This window comes from Pseudophryne corroboree, chromosome 1, assembly GCF_028390025.1.
Source record: "Pseudophryne corroboree isolate aPseCor3 chromosome 1, aPseCor3.hap2, whole genome shotgun sequence".
NCBI lineage: Eukaryota > Metazoa > Chordata > Amphibia > Anura > Myobatrachidae > Pseudophryne > Pseudophryne corroboree.
Genome location: NC_086444.1, coordinates 704556044 through 704581464, shown reverse-complemented (window position 1 = coordinate 704581464; position 25421 = coordinate 704556044). Strand labels below are relative to the sequence as shown.

Here is a 25421-nt window from a genome sequence, read left to right as displayed (position 1 = left end):
CTGTACATTGCTGGTTTCATCTTTCACTCTATCCTGACTAATCTCCCAGTTCCTGCCGCTGAAAAGACATCCCCCACAGCATGATGCTGCCACCACCATGCTTCACTGTAGAGATGGTATTGGCCTGGTGATGTGCCTGGTTTCCTCCAAACATGACGCCTGGCATTCACGCCAAAGAGTTCAATCTTTATCTTATCAGACCAGAGAATTTTGTTTCTCATGGTCTGAGAGTCCTTCAGGTGCATTTTGGCAAACTCCAGGCGGGCTGCCATGTACTTTTTACTGAAGAGTGGCTTTCGTCTGGCCACTCTACCATACATTCCTGATTGGTGGATTGCTGCAGAGATGGTTGTCCTTCTGGAAGGTTCTCCAGAGAAATGCTGTAGCTCTGACAGAGTGACCGTCAAGTTCTTTGTCACCTCCCTGACCTGGGCCCTTCTTCCCCGATCGCTCAGTTTAGACGGCCGGCCAGCTGTAGGAAGAGTCCTGGTGGTTCCGAAGTTCTTTCATTTGCGGATGATGGAGGCCACTGTGTTTATTGGGACCTTCAATGCGGCAGATATTTTTCTGTACCCTTCCCCAGATTTGTGCCTCCATACAATCCTGTCTGGAGGCACAAATTCCTTTGATTTCATGCTTGGTTTGTGCTCAGACATGCACTGTCAAGTGTTGGACCTTCTATAGACAGGTGTGTGCAAAAATATAAAAAAAAAATTCTTACGTCCTAGAGGATGCTGGGGTCCATATTAGTACCATGGGGTATAAACGGGTCCACCAGGAGCCATTGGCACTTTAAGAGTTTAATAGTGTGGGCTGGCTCCTCCCACTATGCCCCTCCTACCAGACTCAGTTTAGAAAATGTGCCCGGAGGAGCCGGTCATAGCTAGGGGAGCTCTACTGAGCTTCTTTAGAAAAAGTAAAATTTTTCTTTTCAGGGTATTTTATTTTACAGGGAGGCTGCTAGCGACGGCCTCCCTGCAATGAGGGACTGAGGGGGGGGGGGGGGAGCAGTGTCTGCCCTGCAGGGTCCTGAGCCACTGCTCCTACTAACTGAACATTTGGCTTCAGAGGAGTCTGATTGCGCCCTGCCGCAGGGGAACGCTCGCCCCGGCAGCCGGCCGCCACCCCCTCGGAAGCTGAAGAGGTGGCGAGTGAGTCACTGCTCCCCCTGGCAAGCGGGGGGACAGTGTGAAGCAGGCGGTCTCACCCGCGCTCCGTGATGGCTCAGCGGTACTGAGGTGGGGCGCCCTGGGCCAGCATCGAACCCTATACTGTCTACTACAAGTCTGTCGGGGGTCTGTGGATCCAGGCCAGCGCAACTCCTCCGGCCAGTATAATCTACCAGTGAGCGGGAAGACAGCGCCATTGTGGTGGCGGAGCTTCTCCTCACAACGGACCCAGCAGCGTTCAGCACCATTTTCTCTTGCCTGCACTTACTACAAGTGGAACTAGGTCCCTCCAGAGCAATCTCCAGCTGTCTGTACGGTACCAAGGGGGTTGTAGAAGAGGGGGGCTGTATACAGGCTGTCACCTATTAAGGGACATAGCCAGCGCTGGTAAGGGACTCCCTATACCTTTGATAGCGCTTTGTGTGGGTTGGCTCCAATCTCTGTCTCTCTGCCATTCTTGGGGGGGAAAACTCTGTCTTCATAATACGCTCTGTGTTTGTGGGGTGTTTGAGTGTGTGTGACAACATGTCTAGGGACACTGTTTCATATGCTGCAGAGGATTTGTCTTACCAGGAAGACTCCATTCTATGTAATCAGGATTGCACGGTTTTAGCGCAGATCCCAGCTAGAGAGCCAGAATGGTTAGTCTCTCTGAGGGGGACTATTTCTCAGATTTCTGATAGAGTTGCTAGGACTGAGCATGCCACTCAAGTTCTTCAGTCCTCTATGGTTGTATGGTCTGATACTGCCTCCTCGGGGTCCCCTGCGGTGCATTCTCACAAACGTGCACTTGGAATTATGCAGGATGGCGCGGACACCGACTCTGATGCTGCAGACGGTGACGGGTATGTGTCGAGGGGGACGGCATCACTTGCCAAGGGGGTGCAGTTGATGACTGAGGCTGTTAAGGATGTTTTACACATTTCGGACACCGCTCCGGAACAGGTGGAGGAGGCCTTCTTCACAGATAAGAAGCCCCCCTCACTTTCCCGGCATCCAAAGAATTGAATGCTATCTTTGAAAAGGCATGGGAAACTCCGGGAAAGAAATTCCAGATTCCCAAGAGAGTCTTGGTGGATTTTCCCTTCCCAGAGGAAGATAGGAAGAGATGGGAGTCTCCGCCGATCGTGTACGCCTCTGTCTCCAGGCTGTCCAAACAGGTGGTATTACCGGTCCCGGGGTCTACCGCGTTAAAGGACCCGGCAGATCGCAAGGTGGATGCTGCGCTGAAATCCATTTACACGGCTTCGGGGGCTATATTGCGGCCTACTATAGCCTGTGCTTGGATTGCTAAAGCTATTGCCAGGTGGTCAACCACTCTACAGGTGGAATCGTCTACGTTGGACAAAGGTGACGTTGATTTGTTTTTACGTAATATTCAGACATCTGCAGGGTTCCTGGTGGATTCCATGAAGGACCTGGGTTCCATGGTTGCGGGGATCTCCTCCATGTCTGTCTCGGCTCGCAGGGGTCTCTGGCTGCGCAACTGGTCTGCGGACGCGGAATCCAGGAAGTGTGTGGAGGGCCTACCATACAAGGGTCAGGCCCTCTTTGGTGAGGCGCTGGATGCGTGTATTGCCACGGCTACCGCGGGTAAGTCTCCTTTTCTCCCCTCAGCTGCACCGGCTACGAAGAAGCCTTTTTCATCTTCCACGTCACAGCCCTTTCGGCCCGCAAGGCCTAGAAAGAATAAGACTTCGAACACCTTCAGAGGTGGTCGTGCCAAGGGAAAGAAACCTGCTCCCGCAGGTTCCCAGACCCAGAAGCCTGCTTCTGATACCCCTAAGTCCTCCGCATGACAGTGGACAGCCAGGCCTGGAGGAAGGTCAGGTGGGGGCAAGACTCCGGCAGTTCAGCCACGTCTGGGTGTCGTCGGGTCTGGACCTCTGGGTTCTGGATATAGTGTCCAGAGGGTACAGACTGGAGTTTCAAGATCCCCTGCCTCACCGTTTCTTCAAGTCAGGCTTGCCAGTCCTGCTGGCAGACAGAACAATTCTTCTGGAAGCTATCAGGAAATTGGTGGTTTCGGAGGTCATTGTTCCGGTTCCACCTCAGCAGTGGAACAAGGGTTATTATTCGAACCTTTTTGTGGTACCTAAACCGGATGGTTCGGTACGGCCTATTCTAAACTTAGTCTTTGAACCCTTACCTCAGGGAGTTCAAATTCAGGATGGAATCTCTGAGGGCTGTCATCTCAGGACTGACGGAGGGGGAGTTCCTGGTGTCTCTGGACATCAAGTATGCTTACATCCACATTCCCATTTGGTCGCCACATCAGGCATACCTCTGGTTTGCACTGTTGGACGATCACTATCAGCTCCAGGCGCTGCCATTAGGCCTCTCCACAGCACAAAGGATCTTCACCAAGGTGATGGCGGAGATGATGGTTCTCCTCCGCAAACAGGGGGTGAACATAATTCCATATCTGGACGATCTCCTGCTCAAGGCGTCGTACAGGGAGAGGCTGTTGCGATCCATCGCGCTCATGACACAGCTGCTCAGGAAACACGGTTGGATCCTAAACCTTCCAAAGTCTCACCTGGAGCCGACGAGGTGGCTGTCTTTCCTGGGAATGATCCTCGACACGGAAGTGCAGAGGGTGTTTCTCCCGGTGGAGAAAGTGTTGGTGATTCGAACTATGGCCCGAGATGTCCTACCTACCCGGGTATCGGTTCATCAATGCATACGCCTTCTGGGGAAGATGGTTACTGCCTACGAGGCTCTACAGTACGGCAGGTTTCATGCTTGACCTTTTCAACCGGACCTCTTGGACCAGTGGTCGGGCTCTCACCTACACATGCACAAGAGGATACGTCTGTCTCCGAAAGCCTGGATTTCTCTGCTCTGGTGGCTGTAGCTTCCACACCTTCTGGAAGGGCGAAGGTTCGGAATTCAAGACTGGATCCTTGTAACCACAGATGCAAGTCTAAGATGTTGGGAAGCAGTCGCTCTGGGGGAAACTTTTCAGGGACATTGGTCGGACCAAGAGTCCCTCCTCCCGATAAATATCCTGGAGCTCAGGGCAGTGTACAAAGCCCTTCTGCAGGCAGCACACTTTCTACAGCATCGGGCTGTTCAGGTGCAGTCGGACAATGTGACCACGGTGGCCTACATAAATCGACAAGGTGGAACGAAGAGCAGTGCTGCCATGGCAGAGGTGTCAAAGATCCTCACCTGGGCAGAAAGGCACATGGTGGTAATGTCGGCAATCTTCATTCTGGGCATAGACAACTGGGAAGCAGACTTCCTCAGCAGACACGATCTCCATCCAGGGGAGTGGGGCCTCCATCCGGAGGTGTTCGAGGAGGTAACCGGTTGATGGGGGGTTCCTCACATAGACATGATGGCCTCACGCCTCAACAAGAAGCTACGGAGGTACTGTTCCAGGTCAAGAGACCCACAGGCCGTGGCGGTGGATGCACTGGTAACACCGTGGGTGTTCAGGTCAGTGTATGTGTTCCCTCCACTTCCTCTGATACCAAAGGTTCTTCAGCTCGTGAGAAGAACAAAGGTCCTGGCAATCCTCATTGCTCCGGACTGGCCAAGGAGGGCTTGGTACGCGGATCTGCTGGATCTTCTGCTGGAAGATCCACGGCCTTTGCCTCTTAGGGAGGATCTGCTTCTGCAGGGGCCGTTCGCTTATCAAGACTTACCGCGGCTACGTTTGACGGTATGGCGGTTGAACACCAGATCTTAGCTCGGAAAGGTATCCTGAGTGAGGTCATTCCTACCCTGATACAGGCCAGGAAAGGGGTAACGTCTAAGCATTACCATCGCATTTGGAAGAAATGTGTTTCTTGGTGTGAGGCCAAGAAATTTCTTGCGGTGGAGTTTCAACTTGTACGTTTTTCTCCTTTTCCTGCAAGCAGGGGTGGATATGGGACTGAGACTGGGCTCTGTCAAGGTCCAGATCTCTGCTTTGTCCATCTTCTTCAAAAAACAGTTGGCTGCTTTTCCTGAGGTTCAGACCTTTTTGAAAGGAGTTCTGCACATCCAGCCTCCCTTTGTGGCGCCTACGGCTCCATTGGGTCTGGATGTGGTGTTGCAGTTCCTGCAATCTACTTGGTTTGAGCCTCTACATGAGGCTGATCTCAAGTTTCTCACATGGAAGGCGGTCACCTTGTTGGCCTTGGCTTCTGCACGACGCGTGTCAGAATTGGGGGCTTTATCTTGTAAAAGTCCCTATCTTATCTTCCATGAAGATAGGGCGGAACTTAGGACTCGTCCGCAGTTCCTACCTAAGGTTGTCGGCTTTCCACATCAACCAACCTATTGTGGTGCCAGTGGCTACTGACTCCTCAATTACTTTAAAGGCCTTGGATGTAGTGAGGACTTTGAAGATTTACGTGAAGAGGACGGCTTGTCACAGTAAAAGTGACTCCCTGTTTGTCCTCTATGATCCAAAGAAAATTGTATGTCCTGCTTCTAAGCAGTCGATTTCACGCTGAATCAGGTTCACTATCCAGCATGCTTATTCCACGGCAGGCTTGCCGTGTCCGAAATCCCTAAAGGCCCACTCTACTCGTAAAGTGGGCTCTTCCTGGGCGGCTGCCCGGGGTGTCTCAGCGGTGCAACTCTGTCGAGCTGCTACTTGGTCTGGGTTGAACACGTTTGCCAAGTTTTTACAAGTTCGATACTTTGGCCTCTGATGACCTCAAGTTTGGTCAAACAGTGTTGCAGGAGCCTCCGCGCGCTCCCTCCCGTACTGGGAGCTTTGGTACATCCCCATGGTACTAATATGGACCCCAGCATCCTCTGGGACGTAAGAGAAAATAGGATTTTGGTTACCTACCGGTAAATCCTTTTCTCATACGTCCTAGAGGATGCTGGGGACACCATTAGAACCATGGGGTATAGACGGGATCCGCAGGAGACATGGGCACTTTAAGACTTTGAAAGGGTGTGAACTGGCTCCTCCCTCTATGCCCCTCCTCCAGACTCCAGTTTTAGAATTGTGCACAGGCAGACTGGATGCACTCTGAGGAGCTCTACTGAGTTTCTCTGAAAGAGACTTATGTTAGGTTTTTTTATTTTCAGGGAGACTGCTGGCAACAGGCTTCGTGGGACTAAGGGGAGAGAAGTATGACCTACTTCCAGTGAGTTCAAAGGCTCTGCTTCCGGCTACAGGACACCATTAGCTCCTGAGGGTTTGATCGCTAGGTACGCCTAGATGCTCGCTCCCAGAGCCGGCCGTCATCCCCCTTACAGAGCCAGAAGACAGGTGAGTAGGAGAAGATCAAGAAGACTTTAGTGACGGCATTCTGAGGTACCGCACAGCGATCGCACGCTGCGCGCCATGCTCCCACACACACAGCAGCACTGCAGGGTGCAGGGCGCGGGGGGGGGGGGGGGGGGCGGCACGGGCACCCTGGGCAGCAGAAAAACCTCAAAATTAAACTGCCAAGTGGGGACATAAGTGCCTAGGCACTGTCCTAACCTCCGCCAGTATAAATATATAGTTAAAAAAAAAAAAGCGGGACTGAAGTGCGCCATTAAGGGAGCGGGGCTACGTTCCTCAGCTCACACAGCTCAGCGCCATTTTCCTCTACACAGACTGCAGAGACGCTGGTCCTTCCTCACAAACTTCTGAATAAGTATCCGGGTGCAAAACGAAGGGGGGGCACAGAAATATTGTGTGTATATATATATATATATATATATATATATATATATATATATATATATATATATATATATAATTTTAACATAACCGCTGCAGGTCTGGGGCATTCTTTAGTGTTTCAGAACCGGTGATTAGGCGCTGGGTTGTGAGCTGGCAAACTCCCTCTGTGTCTCTCTGACAGACTTTACTGTGGGTCTGTCCACTATATGCCCGGTGTGTCTGTGGGTGTTTGGTGCACGAATGTTGACATGTCTGAGGCTGAAGGCTCTTCCCAGGAGGAGGCTGTATTAGGGACACAGACGGCTGCGGGGGTGACCCTGTCGGCACCGTCGACACCTGATTGGGTAAATGTATTGAACGCCTTGAATGCTAATATGGCTTTTATCAGTAAGAGGCTAGATAAGTCTGAGTCCCAGACAAAGGCATGGAAGAAATCTGTGGAAGATATGTTATTCCAAAGTCAAGTCCCCTCAGGGTTACAAAAAACGTACGTTGGCCCAGTTGGCTGCCACTGATACCGACACGGACACTGATTCCAGTGTCGACTATAGCGATTCCAGGTTAGACCCAAAATTGGCAAAAAGCATTCAGTACATGATTGTGGCAGTTAAAGATGTTACATATCACTGAGGACCCAGCTATACCTGATAAAAGGGTCTGTATGTATAAAGAAAGGAAACCTGAGATAACGTTTCCTCCCTCTCATGAACTCAACACGCTATTTGAAAAAGTTTGGGAAGGTCCTGACAGAAAGTTTCAGATTCCCAAAAGAATTATGGCAGCTTATCCGTTTCCCTCGACGGATAGGGAAAAGTGGGAATCACCCCCCCACTACGGACATGGCCTTGTCTCGTTTGTCTAAAAAGGTGGCTCTCCTGACACGGCGGCCCTTAAGGATCCTTTCGGATCGTAAACAAGAAACTACGTTGAAGTCCATTTATGTGACCACGGGTACACTACTCCGACCTGTCATTGCGTCTGCATGGGTAGGTAGTGCTATCGAAAAAAGTGGGTAGATAACTTGTCATCTGAAATAGATACCCTAGACAGGGATAACATCCTCTTGACGCTGGGTTATATCAAGGACGCGGCAGCATACCTTAAGGAAGCTGCGAGAGATATTGGTCTTTTGGGATCATAAGCCAATGCCATGGCTGTCTCAGCTAGGCGTGCGTTGTGGATTCACCAATGGAATACTGATGCTGACTCCAAGAAAAGTATGGAATCTCTACCTTTTAAAGGTAAGGCCTTATTTGGAGATGGCCTTGATGATTTGGTGTCTACGGCTACCGCGGGTAAGTCATCCTTTTTACCTTATGTTTCTCCACAACAAAAGAAAACGCACCATTATCAGATGAGGTCCTTTCGGCCCAATAAATTCAGAAAGGGCCGAGGTTCTTCCTTCCTTGCTACTAGAGGACGGGGAAGAGGTAAACGATCTCCAGCCTTGTCAGGCTCCCAGGAGCAGAAGTCCTCCCAGGCTTCTGCCAATTCTACCGCATGACGTTGGGGCTCCTATGCGGGAGTCCGCACCGGTGGGGGCCCGTCTCAAACTCTTCAGTCAGTTTTGGGTTCGTTCGAACCTAGACCCTTGGATTTTACAAATAGTATCCCAAGGGTACAAGCTGGAGTTTCAAGACGTCTCCCCTCGCCGTTTTTTAAAATCGGCCTTACCAGCTTCTCTTTCCGACAGGGAGGTAGTTTGCGACGCAATACGAAAATTGTGTCAAAATCAAGTTATCGTCAAGGTTCCCCAGTCACAACAGGGAGAAGGTTTTTATTCGAGCCTGTTTGTGGTCCTGAAGCCGGACGGCTCGATCAGACCAATCCTAAACCTGAAATCCCTGAATTTCTACCTAAGGAGATTCAAATACAAGATGGAGTCTCTCCGAGCAGTGATCTCCAGTCTGGAGAAAGAGAGGATTTTATGGTGTCGGTGGACATAAAAGATGCCTACTTACATGTTCCCATTTATGCTCCGCATCAGGCTTACCTGAGATCTAAAATTCAGAATTGTCATTATCAATTTCAAAAGTTGACTGTTTGGTCTGTCCACAGCTCCGAGGATTTTCACCAAAGTGATGGCGGAGATGATGGTGGTTCTTCGCAAGCAAGGAGTCACGATTATCCCATACTTGGACGATCTCCTAATAAAGGTGAGATTCAGGGACCAGTTGGTACGAAACGTTGCACTCTCCATGACCGTTCTTCAACAATATGGTTGGCTCCTAAACTTGGCAAAATCACAGTTGATTCCGACGACGCGGTTGTCGTTTTTGGGAATGATATTGGACACAGAACTACAGAGTCTTTCTTCCTGTGGAAAAGGCTTTGGAACTTCAAAGTCTGGTCAAACAAATTCTGAAACCAGCAAGTGTCAATCCATCAATGCATTCGGTTGCTGGGGAAGATGGTTGCGGCCTACGAGGCCATTCAGTTTGGCAGGTTCCATGCCAGAGTGTTCCAGTGGGACCTGTTGGACAAGTGGTCCGGGTCCCATCTACACATGCACCAGAGGATAATCCTGTCTTCCAAGACCAGGGTATCACTTCTGTGGTGGCTGCACAGCTCTCACCTCCTAGAGGGGCGCAGGTTCGGGATACAGGACTGGATCCTAATGACCACGGATGCAAGCCTCCGAGGCTGGGGGGCAGTCACAAGAGGAGAAAACTTCCAAGGAAGATGGTGAAGTCAGGAAACTTGTCTCCACATAAATGTTCTGGAGTTAAGGGCCATTTACCAACGAAAAGCAGATCGGCGATGGCAGAAGCCACAAGGATTTTCTGCTGGGTGGAAAAACATATAAGCGCTCTGTCAGCGGTATTCATTCCAGGAGTGGACTACTGGGAAGCAGACTTCCTCAGCAGACACGATCTCCATCCAGGAGAGTGGGGCCTCCACCAAGAAGTCTTCGCAGAGGTGACAAGTCGTTGGGGAGTTCCTCTAATAGACATGATGGCATCTCGTCTCAACAAGAAGCTTCAGAGATATTGTTCCAGGTCAAGGGACCCTCAAGCAATAGCAGTGGATGCACTGGTGACACCATGGGTGTTTCAGTCGGTGTATGTATTCCCTCTGCTTCCTCTCATTCCAAAAGTTCTAAAGATCATAAGAAGAACAAAGATCCGGGCGATCCTCATTGTCAGACTGGCCAAGGAGGGCATGGTATCCAGAGCTTCAGGAATTACTCACAGGAGATCCCTGGCCTTTTCCACTGCGCGAGGACCTGTTACAACAGGAGCCGTGCGTGTATCAGGACTTACCATGGCTGCGTTTGACTGCATGGCGGTTGAGTGCAAAATCCTAGCCGTAAGGGTATTCCCAGTGAAGTCATTCCCACACTTATTCAGGCCAGGAAAGGGGCAACGTCTAACTAAACATTGGCCTGTGTTCTGTTGAATGCCATGTTCTGCGGCATGGTTGAGGTGTGAGCTGGTATGAATCTCACCTTAGTTTAACAATAACAATAAATCCTTTCCTCGAAATGTCCGTCTCCCTGGGCACAGTTCCTATAACTGGAGTCTGGAGGAGGGGCATAGAGAGAGGAGCCAGTTCACACCCTTTCAAAGTCTTAAAGTGCCCATGTCTCCTGCGTATCCCGTCTATACCCCATGGTTCTAATGGTGTCCCCAGCATCCTCTACGGACTAAGAGAAAAGGATTTACCGGTAGGTATTAAAATCCTATTTTCTCGTAGTCCATAGAGGGATGCTGGGCGCCCCCCCCCCCAGCGCTTCGTTTTCCTGCGTTGTTTTTTATAGATCAGTGTTACCTGGTTCCTCGGTAAGTTCTGAGTTATTTACTGTTTCAGCTGCTGCTGTGTTGTTCTGGCATGTTGGCCGGGTTTGCATGTTGTGTGAGTTGGTATGAATCTCGCCACTATCTGTGTAATTCCTTCTCTCGAAGTATCTCGTCTCCTCGGGCACAGTTTCTAGACTGTCTGGTAGGAGGGGCATAGAGGGAGGAGCCAGCCCACACTATTAAACTCTAAAAGTGCCAATGGCTCCTGGTGGACCTGTTTATACCCCATGGTACTAATATGGACCCCAGCATCCTCTACGGACTACGAGAAAAGGATTTACCGGTAGGTAACCAAAATCCTATTTTTAAATTTTTTTTTTTTCACTTTGTCAATATGGGGCATTGTGTGTAGAATTTGGAGGGAAAAAATGAATTTATTCCAGTAAGTAATAAGGCTGTAACATACCAAAATGTGTAAAAAGTGAAGCACTGTGTATTCTTTCTGGATGCACTATATAAACCCTTCCATTCACACCACAGGATTAGAGTTTCTAAAGTCTGAGACAATAGCGAAACCAGTATCTAGGCTTGCTCCATACAGTATTATGGACTGCCAAGTACGAAAAACTTTTAAGCTCCCAAAGATGTTACAATAACAAAGCTGTTAAAGTCAACAGAGGAAGAACCTCATGTAGAAAGTGTTCACTCTAGACATTAAAGTGGGCAGGGTGCCGAACAGCAGGGGGGCTCATGAAAAGGGGGCGTGACTATGTGTGGCTCCACAGACGTTACTGCAGGGGGCGTGGGCAGCCGGCGGCGTCACTGTTGAGGGCGTGCCCAGCACCTACGGAGATCCTGGGGTTTCTCTAAGCTCTCACCCATCGCGTGAATGGATGCCGTGCGTGTGCGCACAGCATCTTTACACGCTGGTAGGGCAGGAAGCAGCTGGCTGTTTTAGCAGGGCGCCGCAGAAAGGGCAGGGCGGATTTTGCACTAAAATAAACAGGCAGGGTGTGGCGCCCTGCTAACACAGCCTAGCGTGAACACTATAGAAAACAGTCCTTATTGCAGCAGTTTGGTCTAAGTGGATGACTGCACCTGGCACCAACTGACCACCTGTGAGTCGAGGCGTATCATGACCTGTGTGGCCAGCCTGTTGTCAATAGGAATACCAACATCTGTAAATCCCTGATATGCCTGAGATCCTGAGACGGCGTTGGAATCAGTGGAAACAATACACTAGATGAAAATTCCACAGACTAAGCATGGCATGTAGGGCGTAAGCTATCGGATACCTGGATCCTGTGCAAAACTGCACAACCTTGAAGGTGTGCCGAGATGTTATAAGGGCCACTCGCGGGAGGCCTCCCTTGTTAACAAACGGTTGAAGGACCACTGGATTAAGAGAGACTCCTCTGGGAAAAACTTTTTTTTTTTTTTCTTCCCCCCCCCCCCTTCTTCTACTTGAGGAAGTTTAAGTTCCCACACCCGGTATATGCACTGCTAAGAATGTTGAACAAAAGGTTCTGGTTGCCTTTGCAATTGTAGCTGTTCTCATTGTGTGTTTGCGATAACTTACATGACACCGCCACAGCTTAGCAACTGCTGGAGTCTGCCGAGAAGTGAACAGGCCAAGCCAAACGGACTGAACTTGTATGAGAGCTAGAAAACTGGCTTGGAGCTTTGAGCACATTGATGTGTAATGCTGTTAGCGACGATGTCCAAAAGGTCCTGAAGCCAGAAACGCAGTTTGATGGCATCTAAGTCTAGGAGACTTTTCCGTGGTCATAGTGACCCAAGTTGGAGTGACCAATGATCGTATGCAGAAGATACAATCGGAAACTAGCCACCAGTGGCGACTGACCAATCCTGTCCATCAGAACAAAAAATATAGACATGAGCGGTATGCTTAGCAACCTTTCCTATTTTGGAGAATTACCCCCTAGAACTCTGAGTAAAACCTAGCGTACCTAATGGGTTTTGACTTTGGGAACCATCGTGCTGAATGCCAAGTACCACCAGATTGACGGACGAAGCCATGACAGAGTCTCTATAACCACAGTCCCTAGGATCTGTACTTTGGACTCTTGAAGATAACTCACTGGATTCAGGTGTCTGACTACCTGAAATAATGAGCGTGTTGACCAGGTATCATTATGAAGTCACTGTTTGACGTTTAGTGAGCCCAAACATTGGTGGTTATGGCGTGAATAGTTAAGATCAGCTAGAACACTGTCCTGCCTTCCTAATGAGGAACAATATGGACTAGTACCCCATGTTCCTTATCTGTGAAACTGGAGCAGTAACTCCATCTGAGAGAAGTAGTGCAGACTTCTGGTGTTAACGATAGAACAATTATCAAATGATGACCGTAACCGGTTACAAACTGGACTTTTGAGATGCAATGGCCTGTGTAGACTGGCCACCTGTGGATGCTCCACCTAGAAAGGAGTATTGAAAAACTGGCAATGTGGACCCAGCTGATAGGCAGTTTACCGTAAGAAAAATGCATAATCATCGGATGGAAAAACTATCTAGTCCTATACCAGTTTAAGTGTAAATAGCTGAAAACTACCCATGCAAGGCTTGAAAAAGTCTGACCACGCTCATCGTGGCTACATCTGGCCGCATTCGCTCCTTGTTTACCGTGACTGCTTTCGCGTTTTAAGGGGCGTGCACGCCGTAGTCGCAAACGCACCCCATTCACTTTGAATAGGGCTGCAAAATATGCATCTAGGCGCTGGAGGCTTCTAGCTATGTTGGCCAATCCCGGGATCGGTGGGATCCCGGGGTTTAGGCCCAAAAATGGCTGGGATTCAATCCCGGGATTGGAAGCTCCAATCCCGGGGATTGAGGAATCGGCGTTGAGCGTCCACAGGACGCTCAGATGCTGCCCGGCTTCCTCCTTCCGGGTCCCCAGCGCAGAGTGAGAGGAGCCGTCAGCAGTGATCAAAGGATGATCCCCTCCAGCCCGCCCTCGGTATATGGTAAGTTATATGGGCGGGGTGGGGTGAGGGGGCGGCCACCTATCTAAAAGCCTATCCCGGGATTGGCCATTTTCAATCCCAATACCCGGGATTGAAAAAATGGCCCGGGATTGGCTTCCCTACTTCTAGCTGCATGTGCAGGTATACGGGATCTGTTTTTTTTCTTTTCTCTCTCTTGTGTCCTAGAGGATGCTGGGGACTCCGTAAGGACCATGGGGTATAGACGGGCTCCGCAGGAGACATGGGCACCTATAAAGTACTTTCTCTAACGTCCTAAGTGGATGCTGGGGACTCCGTAAGGACCATGGGGAATAGCGGCTCCGCAGGAGACTGGGCACAAAAGTAAAGCTTTAGAACTACCTGGTGTGCACTGGCTCCTCCCCCTATGACCCTCCTCCAAGCCTCAGTTAGATTTTTGTGCCCGAACGAGAAGGGTGCACACTAGGTGGCTCTCCTGAGCTGCTTAGTGAAAAGTTTAGTTTTAGGTTTTTTATTTTCAGTGAGACCTGCTGGCAACAGGCTCACTGCATCGAGGGACTAAGGGGAGAAGAAGCGAACTCACCTGCGTGCAGAGTGGATTGGGCTTCTTAGGCTACTGGACATTAGCTCCAGAGGGACGATCACAGGCCCAGCCATGGATGGGTCCCAGAGCCGTGCCGCCGGCCCCCTTACAGAGCCAGAAGACAGAAGAGGTCCGGAAAATCGGCGGCAGAAGACGTCCTGTCTTCAACAAGGTAGCGCACAGCACTGCAGCTGTGCGCCATTGCTCTCAGCACACTTCACACTCCGGTCACTGAGGGTGCAGGGCGCTGGGGGGGGGGCGCCCTGAGACGCAATAAAAACACCTTGGATGGCAAAAAATGCATCACATATAGCTCCTGGGCTATATGGATGCATTTAACCCCTGCCAGAATACATAGAAAAACGGGAGATAAGGCCGCCGATAAGGGGGCGGAGCCTATCTCCTCAGCACACTGGCGCCATTTTCCCTCACAGCTCCGTTGGAGGGAAGCTCCCTGGCTCTCCCCTGCAGTCACTACAGAAAGGGTTAAAAAAAGAGAGGGGGGGCACTAATTACGCGCAGTATTAAAGATACAGCAGCTATATGGGGAAAAACACTTATATAAGGTTATCCCTATATATATATATATATATATATATATAGCGCTCTGGTGTGTGCTGGCAAACTCTCCCTCTGTCTCCCCAAAGGGCTAGTGGGGTCCTGTCCTCTATCAGAGCATTCCCTGTGTGTGTGCTGTATGTCGGTACGTTTGTGTCGACATGTATGAGGAGAAAAATGATGTGGAGACGGAGCAGATTGCCTGTAATAGTGATGTCACCCCCTAGGGGGTCGACACCTGAGTGGATGAACTGTTGGAAGGAATTACGTGACAGTGTCAGCTCTGTATAAAAGACAGTGGTTGACATGAGACAGCCGGCTACTCAGCTTGTGCCTGTCCAGACGTCTCATAGGCCGTCAGGGGCTCTAAAGCGCCCGTTACCTCAGATGGCAGATATAGACGCCGACACGGATACTGACTCCAGTGTCGACGGTGAAGAGACAAATGTGACTTCCAGTAGGGCCACACGTTACATGATGGAGGCAATGAAAAATGTTTTACACATTTCTGATAATACGAGTACCACCAAAAAGGGGTATTATGTTCGGTGAGGAAAAACTACCTGTAGTTTTCCTGAATCTGAGAAATTAAATGAGGTGTGTGATGATGCGTGGGTTTCCCCCGATAACAACTGATAATTTCTAAAATGTTATTGGCATTATATCCTTTCCCGCCAGAGGTTAGGGTGCGTTGGGAAACACCCCCTAGGGTGGATAAAGCGCTCACACGCTTGTAAGGGCTCTACCCTCTCCTGAGATGGCCGCCCTTAAGGATCCTGCTGATAGAAAGCAGGAGGGTATCCTAAAATGTATTTACACACATACTGGTGTTATACTGCGACCAGCAATCGCCTCAGCCTGGATGTGCAGTGCTGGGTTGGCGTGGTCGGATTCCCTGACTGAAAATATTGATACCCTAGATAGGGACAGTATATTTTTGCCTATAGAGCATTTAAAAGATGCATTTCTATATATGCGTGATGCACAGCGGAATATTTGCCGACTGGCATCAAGTCTAAGTGCGTTGTCCATTTCTACCAGTAGAGGGTTATGGACACGACAGTGGTCAGGTGATGCGGATTTCAAACGGCATTTGGAAGTATTGCCTTATTAAGGGGAGGAGTTATTTGGGGTCTGTCTTTCAGACCTGGTGGCCACGGCAACAGCTGGGAAATCCACGTTTGTACCCCAGGTCGCCTCAACATGAGAAGACGCCGTATTATCAGGCGCAGTCTTTTCGTGGACAAGCAGGCAAAAGGTTCCTCATTTCTGCCCCGTGACAGAGGGAGAGGAAAAAGGCTGCAGAAATCAGCCAGTTCCCAGGAACAGAAACCCTCTCCCGCCTCTGCCAAGCCCTCAGTATGACGCTGGGGCTTTACAAGCAGAATCAGGCACGGTGGGGGGCCCGTCTCAATGAATTTCAGCGCGCAGTGGGCTCACTCGCAAGTAGACCCCTGGATCCTTCAGGTGATATCTCAGGGGTACAAATTGGAATTCGAGACGTCTCCCCCTCGCCGTTTCCTAAAGTCGGCTTTACCGATGTCTCCTTCTGACAGGGAGACAGTTTTGGAAGCCATTCACAAGCTGTATTCCCAGCAGGTGATAATCAAGGTACCCCTCCTGCAACAGGGAACGGGGTATTATTCCACACTATTGTGGTACCGAAGCCGGACGGCTCGGTGAGACTGATTCTAAATCTAAAATCTTTCAACACTTACATACAGAGGTTCAAATTCAAGATTGAGTCACTCAGAGCAGTGATTGCGAACCTGGAAGAAGGGGACTACATGATGTCTCGGGACATCAAGGATGCTTACCTTCATGTCCAAATTTACCCTTCTCACCAAGGGTACCTCAGGTTTATGGTACAGAACTGTCACTATCAGTTCAGACGCTGCCGTATGGATGGTCCACGGCACCCCGGGTCTTTACCAAGGTAATGGCCGAAATGATGATATTCCTTCAAAGGAAGGGAATTTTAGTTATCCCTTACTTGGACGATTCCCTGATAAGGGTAAGATCCAGGGAACAGTTGGAGGTCGGTGTAGCACTATCTCAGGTAGTGTTGCGGCAGCACGATTGGATTCTCAATATTCCAAAATCGCAGCTGGTTCCGACGACTCGTCTTCTGTTCCTAGGGATGATCCTGGACACAGTCCAGAAAAAGGTGTTTCTCCCGGAGGAGAAAGCCAGGGAGTTATCCGAGCTAGTCAGGAACCTCCTAAAACCGAGCCAAGTCTCAGTGCATCAATGCACAAGGGTTCTGGGTAAAATGGTGGCTTCCTACGAAGCAATCCCATTCAGCAGATTCCACGCAAGAACTTTCCAAGGGGACCTGCTGGACAAATGGTCCGGGTCGCATCTTCAGATGCATCAGCGGATAACCCTGTCACCAAGAACAAGGGTGTCCCTCCTGTGTTGGTTGCAGAGTGCTCATCTTCTAGAGGGCCGCAGATTCGGCATTCAGGACTGGGTCCTGGTGACCACGGATGCCAGCCTGCGAGGCTGGGGAGCAGTCACACAGGGAAGAAATTTCCAGGGCTTATGGTCAAGCCTGGAGACATCACTTCACATAAATATCCTGAAGCTAAGGGCCATTTACAATGCTCTAAGCTTAGCAAGACCTCTGCTTCAAGGTCAGCCGGTGTTGATCCAGTCGGACAACATCACGGCAGTCACGCACGTAAACAGACAGGGTGGCACAAGAAGCAGGAGGGCAATGGCAGAAGCTGCAAGGATTCTTCGCTGGGCGGAAAATCATGTGATAGCACTGTCAGCAATTCCGGGAGTGGACAACTGGGAAGCAGACTTCCTCAGCAGACACGACCTCCACCCTGGAGAGTGGGGACTTCACCCAGAAGTCTTCCACATGATTATAAACCGTTGGGAAAAACTCAACAGGTATTGCGCCAGGTCAAGGGACCCTCAGGCAATAGCTGTAGACGCTCTGGTAACACCGTGGGTGTACCAGTCAGTGTATGTGTTCCCTCATCTGCCTCTCATACCCAAGGTACTGAGATTGATAAGATGGAGAGGAGTAAGCACTATATTCGTGGCTCCGGATTGGCCAAGAAGGACTTGGTAACCGGAACTTCAAGAGATGCTCACTGAGGATCCGTGGCCTCTACCTCTAAGAAGGGACCTGCTCCAGCAAGGACCCTGTCTGTTCCAAGACTTACCGCGGCTGCGTTTGACGGCATGGCGGTTGAACGCCGGATCCTGAAGGAAAAAAGGCATTCCGGATGAAGTCATCCCTATCCTGATCAAAGCCAGGAAGGATGTAACCGCAAAACATTATCACCGCATTTGGTGAAAATATGTTGCGTGGTGCGAGGCCAGTAAGGCCCGACGGAGGAAATTCAACTGGGTCGATTCCTACATTTCCTGCAAACAGGAGTGTCTATGGGCCTGAAATTGGGATCCATTAAGGTTCAAATTTCGGCCCTGTCAATTTTCTTCCAAAAAGAACTAGCTTCAGTCCCTGAAGTTCAGACGTTGTAAAAGGGGTACTGCATATACAGCCTCCTTTTGTGCCTCCAGTGGCACCTTGGGATCTCAATGTAGTTTTTGGGTTCCAAAAGTCACATTGGTTTGAACCACTTAAATCTGTGGAGTTAAAATATCTCACATGGAAAGTGGTCATGCTGTTGGCCCTGGCCTGGGCCAGGCGCGTGTCAGAATTGGCGGCTTTATCCTGTAAAAGCCCTTATCTGATTTTCCATTCGGACAGGGCGGAATTGAGGACTCGTCCTCAGTTTCTCCCTAAGGTGGTTTCAGCGTTTCACCTGAACCAACCTATTGTGGTGCCTGCGGCTACTAGGGACTTGGAGGACTCCAAGTTGCTAGACGTTGTCAGGGCCCTGAAAATATGTTTCCAGGACGGCTGGAGTCAGAAAATCTGACTCGCTGTTTATCCTGTATGCACCCAACAAGCTGGGTGCTCCTGCTTCTAAGCAGACTATTGCTCGTTGGATTTGTAGTACAATTCAGCTTGCACATTCTGTGGCAGGCCTGCCACAGCCAAAAATCTGTAAATGCCCACTCCACAAGGAAGATGGGCTCATCTTGGGCGGCTGCCCGAGGGGTCTCGGCTTTACAACTTTGCCGAGCAGCTACTTGGTCAGGAGCAAATACGTTTGTAAAATTCTACAAAATTGATACCCTGGCTGAGGAGGACCTGGAGTTCTCTCATTTGGTGCTGCAGAGTCATCCGCACTCTCCCGCCCGTTTGGGAGCTTTGGTATAATCCCCATGGTCCTTACGGAGTCCCCAGCATCCACTTAGGACGTTAGAGAAAATAAGAATTTACTTACCGATAATTCTATTTCTCGTAGTCCGTAGTGGATGCTGGGCGCCCATCCCAAGTGCGGATTGTCTGCAATACTGGTACATACTTTTTGTTACCAAAAAATCGGGTTATTGCTGTAGTGAGCCATCTTTTCTAGAGGCTCCTCTGTTATCATGCTGTTAACTGGGTTTAGATCACGAGTTGTACGGTGTGATTGGTGTGGCTGGTATGAGTCTTACCCGGGATTCAAAATCCTTCCTTATTGTGTACGCTCGTCCGGGCACAGTATGCTATCTGAGGCTTGGAGGAGGGTCATAGGGGGAGGAGCCAGTGCACACCAGGTAGTTCTAAAGCTTTACTTTTGTGCCCAGTCTCCTGCGGAGCCGCTATTCCCCATGGTCCTTACGGAGTCCCCAGCATCCACTACGGACTACGAGAAATAGAATTATCGGTAAGTAAATTCTTATTTTTAGTATGGGTGTGCACTGGCTCCTCCCTCTATGCCCCTCCTCCAGACCTCAGTTAGATCCTGTGCCCAGAGGAGAAGGGTGCACTGCAGAGAGCTCTCCTGAGTTTTCTGTGGAAAAAAAAACCAAAAACTTTTTGTTAGGTTTTTTTATTTTCAGGGAGCACTGCTGGCAACAGGCTCCCTGCATCGTGGGACTGAGGGGAGAGGAGCAAACCTACTTAAATGATAGGCTCTGCTTCTTAGGCTACTGGACACCATTAGCTCCAGAGGGAGTCGGAACACAGGTCTCACCCTGGGGTTCGTCCCGGAGCCGCGCCGCCGCCGGCCTCACAGAGCCGGAAGATAGAAGCCGGGTGAGTATGAGAAGCAAGAAGACATCAAAGGCGGCAGAAGACTTCAGATCTTCATGAGGTAAAGCGCGCAGCGGTAAGCTGCGCGCCATTGCTCCCACACACAGACACACAGAAAGCACTGATGGGTGCAGGGGGGGGCGTCCTGGGCAGCAATAAACCTCGTTTTTGTGCAAAAAAGGTCACATTAGGCTGCGGAGGCAGCAAATAGATGATCCCCCGTCATTTTATTAAAATTGAAGAGGGACCGAAGCCCGCCGCTGGAGGGGGCGGAGCTTGATCCCTCAGCACTAACCAGCGCCATTTTCTCCACAGAGGCTGCAGAGAACGCTGGCTCCCCGGACTTTCCCCTGCTGAACACTTCAGAGGGCTGAAAAAGAGGAGGAGGGCACATTGGAGCGCAGTGAGGGGGAAGATTGGCATTATATAATAATATAAAAGCGCTGTCTGGATTTTCTAGTGTCAGTTTGGCGCTGGGTGTATGCTGGCATACTCTCTCTCTGTCTCTCCTAAGGGCCTGGTTGGGGATTTGTCCCCTTATAGGTATATCCCTGTGTGTGTGGGGTGTCGGTACGTGCGTGTCGGCATGTCTGAAGCGGAAGGCTTCTCCAAGGAGGAGGTTGAGCAGATGAGTGGTGTGTCCCCGTCGGTAGTGCCGACTCCGGAATGGATGGACATGTGGCATATGTTGAATGCAAGTGTGGCATCTTTACATAAGAGGCTAGATAAAGCTGAATCCAGGGAGGCATCAGGGGGTCAATCCTCGGATTGGACCGACTCACAGGGCCCGTCGGGGTCTCAAAAGCGTCCCTTGTCACTAATTGTGGACACAGATACTGACACGGACTCTGATTCCAGTGTCGACTATGATAAAGCTAGATTGCACCCTAAGGTGACAGAGTATTCAGTGTATGATTATTGCAATAAGAGATTTGTTGCATATTGCTGATGAACCCACTGTTCCAAACACGAGGGTACACATGTTTAAGGGAAAGAAACAGATAATAAACTTTCCCCCATCTCATGAACTTAATGAGTTATTTGAAAAAGCTTGGGAGACTCCAGATAAGAGGCTGCAGATTCCCAAAAGAATTAATATGGCATACCCTTTCCCTACACAGGACAGGGTACGTTGGGAATCCTCTCCCACTGTGGACAAGGCTTTAACACGCCTGTCCAAGAAAGTGGTGCTGCCGTTTGTAGACACAGCGGCCCTCAAGGACCCTGCCGACCGCAGGCAGGAGACTACATTAAAGTCTATTTATTCACATACTGGTGCTTTGCTCAGACCAGCAATTGCGTCGGCATGGGTATGTAGCGCAGTTGCAGCTTGGACAGATACCCTGTCGGCTGACCTTGATACCATAGATAGGGATGCTATTTTGTTAACTCTAGCCCATATTAAAGATGCAGTATTGTATATGTGAGACGCTCAAAGGGACATTGGGTTGCTGGGTTCCAGAGCCAATGCCATGGCTATTTCAGCGAGACGATCCTTATGGACCCGCCAATGGACGGGTGATGCGGATTCGAAAAAGCATATGGAGGTTTTACCCTATAAGGGTGACGTGTTTGGGGATGGGCTCGCGGACCTGGTTTCCACAGCTACCGCGGGTAAATCCTACCTTTTCAGTCCTTTCGGTCGCAAAAGTCCAGAAGAGGTCGGGAATCCTCCTTCCTTGCCAGAGGTAAGGGTAGAGGAAAGAGAACACCTGCTTCGGCTGGTGTCCAGGAACAGAAATCCTCCCCGGCTTCTACAAAACCCACTACATGACGCTGGGGCTCCCCTGCGGGAGTCTGCACCAGTGGGGGCACGCCTTCGACTCTTCAGCCAGGTCTGGGTCAGGTCAGACGTGAATCCTTGGGCGTTGGAAATAGTTTCCCAAGGCTACAAACTGGAATTCGAAGAGGTGCCCCCACGCCGATCTTTCAAGTCTGCCTTACCAACTTCTACCCCAGAGCGGGATGTAGTGTTAGCTGCAATTCAAACGCTGTGTCAACAGCAAGTAATTATCAGGGTTCCCCTGAACCAACAGGGAAAAGGGTACTATTCGACCCTCTTTGTGGTCCCGAAGCCGGATGGTTCGGTCAGACCCATTTTAAATCTAAAATCCCTAAACCTGTACTTGACAAGATTCAAATTCAAGATGGAATCGCTCCGAGCGGTAATAGCCAGCCTGGAGGGGGGGGGGGGATTTTATGGTGTCACTGGACATAAAGGATGCTTACCTTCATGTCCCCATATATCCCTCATCAGGAGTACCTGAGATTCGCTGTACAGGATTGTCATTACCAGTTTCAGACGTTGCCGTTTGGGCTTTCCACGGCCCCGAGGATTTTCACCATGATAATGGCGGAAATTATGGTGGTCCTGCGCAAGCAAGGAGTCACAATTATCCCATACTTGGATGATCTCCTGATAAAGGCGAGATCAAAAGAGCAATTGCTGAGAAACGTGTCACTCTATCTGAGAGTACTCCAGCAACACGGTTGGATTCTCAATCTACCGAAGTCACAGTTGGTTCCAACAACTCGACTAGCGTTCCTAGGTATGATACTGGACACGGAACAAAAGAAGGTTTTTCTCCCGTTGGAAAAAGCCCAGGACCTCTAGAACATGGTCAGAGACCTGCTAAAGCCAAAAAGAGTGTCAGTTCATCAATGCACTCGTGTTCTGGGGAAAATGGTGGCAGCCTACGAGGCCATCCCCTTTGGCAGGTTCCATGCGAGGACGTTTCAGTGGGACCTTCTGGACAAATGGTCCGGGTCCCATCTACAATTACATCAAAAGATAACACTGTCCCCCAGGGCCAGGGTGTCTCTTCTATGGTGGCTGCAAAGTGCTCACCTCCTGGAGGGTCGCAGATTCGGCATTCAAGACTGGGTTCTGGTAACCACGGACGCAAGCCTCCGAGGATGGGGAGCAGTCACCCAAGGAAGAAATTTTCAAGGACTATGGACAAGCCAGGAGTCCTGCCTGCACATCAACGTGTTGGAATTAAGGGCCATATACCACGGCCTTCTTCGAAACCTATCGGTGCTGATTCAATCGGACAATGTCACAGCAGTGGCTCATGTGAACCGCCAAGGCGGGACAAGGAGCAGAGTTGCGATGGCAGAAGCCACCAGGATTCTTCGCTGGGCGGAAAATCACGTAAGCGCTCTGTCAGCTGTCTTCATTCCGGGTGTGGACAACTGGGAGGCAGACTTCCTCAGCAGACACGATCTCCATCCAGGAGAGTGGGGACTTCATCAAGAAGTCTCTGCTGAGATAACGGGTCTTTGGGGAGTTCCTGAAATAGACATGATGGCGTCACGCCTCAACAAGAAGCTTCGGAGGTATTGTGCCAGGTCCCGGGACCCTCAGGCAATAGCAGTAGACGCTCTGGTAACGCCATGGGTTTTCCAATCTGTCTACGTGTTTCCTCCTCTTCCTCTCATCACAAAGGTGTTGAGGATCATAAGGCGAAAATGAGTACAGACAATACTCGTTGTTCCAGACTGGCCTCGAAGGGCCTGGTACTCAGATTTTCAGGAGATGCTCACAGAAGATCCTTGGCCTCTTCCTCTGTTGCAGCAGGGGCCCTGCATGTTCCAAGACTTACCGCGGTTACGTTTGACGGCATGGCGGTTGAACGCCGGATCCTAGCTGAGAAGGGTATTACGGAAGAGGTCATACCTACTCTAATAAAGGCTAGGAAGGAGGTGACGGCAAAACATTATCACCGTATCTGGTGGAAATGTCTCTTGGTGTATAACCAAGAATGCTACTACGGAAGATTTCCATTTGGGTCGTTTTCTCCACTTCCTACAGACAGGAGTGGATATGGGCCTAAAATTAGGCTCTGTTAAGGTACAGATTTCGGCTCTGTCGATATTCTTTCAGAAGGAATTGGCTTCTCTTCCAGAAGTCCAGACTTTTGTAAAGGGAGTGCTACACATCCAGCCTCCTTTTGTGCCCCCAGTGGCACCATGGGACCTGAACGTGGTGTTGCAGTTCCTAAAATCACACTGGTTTGAACCCCTTAACACTGTTGAGTTGAAATTTCTCACCTGGAAGGTGGTCATGTTATTGGCCTTGGCATCTACAAGGCGGGTGTCAGAATTAGCGGCCTTGTCTCACAAGAGCCCCTACTTGATTTCTCATGTTTATAGAGCGGAATTGAGGACTCGTCCTCAATTTTTACCTAATGGTTTCTTCATTCCATATATACCAACCTATTGTGGTGCCTGTGGCTACGAGTGACTTGGAGGATTCCAGGTCCCTGGATGTAGGCAGGGCCTTAAAGATTTATGTAGCCAGGACGGCTAGAATTAGGAAAACAGAGGCTCTGTTTGTTCTGTATGCAGCCAACAAGATTGGCGCGCCTGCTTCAAAGCAGACTATTGCTCGCTGGATCTGTAACACGATACAGCAGGCGTATGTTACGACTGGATTGCCGTTACCACATTCAGTAAAGGCCCATTCCACTAGGAAGGTGGGCTCTTCTTGGGCGGCTGCCCGAGGCGTCTCGGCATTACAGCTTTGCCGAGCAGCGACTTGGTCGGGGTCAAACACTTTTGCTAAATTCTACAAGTTTGATACCCTGGCTGATGAGGACCTGGCATTTGCTCAGTCGGTGTTGCAGAGTCCTCCGCACTCTCCCGCCTGATTGGGAGCTTTGGTATGAACCCCATGGTCCTTAAGGAGTCCCCAGCATCCTCTAGGACGTAAGAGAAAATAAGATTTTAAACCTACCAGTAAATCTATTTCTCCTAGTCCGTAGAGGATGCTGGGCGCCCGTCCCAGTGCGGAAAATCTGCAAGACTTGTATATAGTTTTTGCTTACATAAGGGTTATGTTACAGTTGGAATCAGTCTTGGACCGTTGCTGTTGTTTGTTCATACTATTAACTGGTTATGTGTATTCCAGGTTATATGGTATGATTGGTGTGGGCTGGTATGAATCTTGCCCTTAGATTAACAAAATCCTTTCCTCGTATTGTCCATCTCCTCTGGGCACAGTTCTCTAGCTGAGGTCTGGAGGAGGTGCATAGAGGGAGGAGCCAGTGCACACCCATACTAAAAGTTCTTTATAGGTGCCCATGTCTCCTGCGGAGCCCGTCTATACCCCATGGTCCTTACGGAGTCCCCAGCATCCTCTACGGACTAGGAGAAATAGATTTACCGGTAGGTTTAAAATCTTATTTTTTTTTTTTAATTTATAAAAAAAATAAAAAATTTTTGAGAAACTTGGAAAGAAATATTAAACTAAGTAAATTGTGTTTTCCTTAGGTTCATTTGTGCAGTAAAGAAAAAAATTTGCTTCGGTTTGTCCACATATTTTATGATTGACAGCCACCAGCACTGGTCTGCCTATTACATTGACCATAAATAATTTGAATTAGTCCTGAACCATCAATCCAGGGCACTCCTGCAAGTGTCCCAAGGCACCCCAGGGTGCCATGGCACACAATTTGAGAACCACTAGCTTAACTCCTCCGTGTGTGTTTGTTTTTCTCTGAAAATGCTTTAGCATTTTCCATTTTGTATTAGTATTCAGATTTTATTAATTTATACGTATGTAATAAGTAGGACTAATGCTTAACATTAACTTGTTCTTATTTTCAGTTTAATCTATCTGAGTTTACTTTGTATATATTAATATGCTTAGTCTACATATATTCAGATACAAT

The 25421-nt window shown here is 49.6% G+C and overlaps 1 protein-coding gene across 1 annotated transcript in view; it reads left to right on the top strand.

The window, feature by feature from the left end:
• Positions 1 to 25421, top strand: part of PIAS4 (protein inhibitor of activated STAT 4) — a 197686-nt gene that overhangs the window by 33787 nt on the left and 138478 nt on the right. The window lies entirely within an intron of this gene.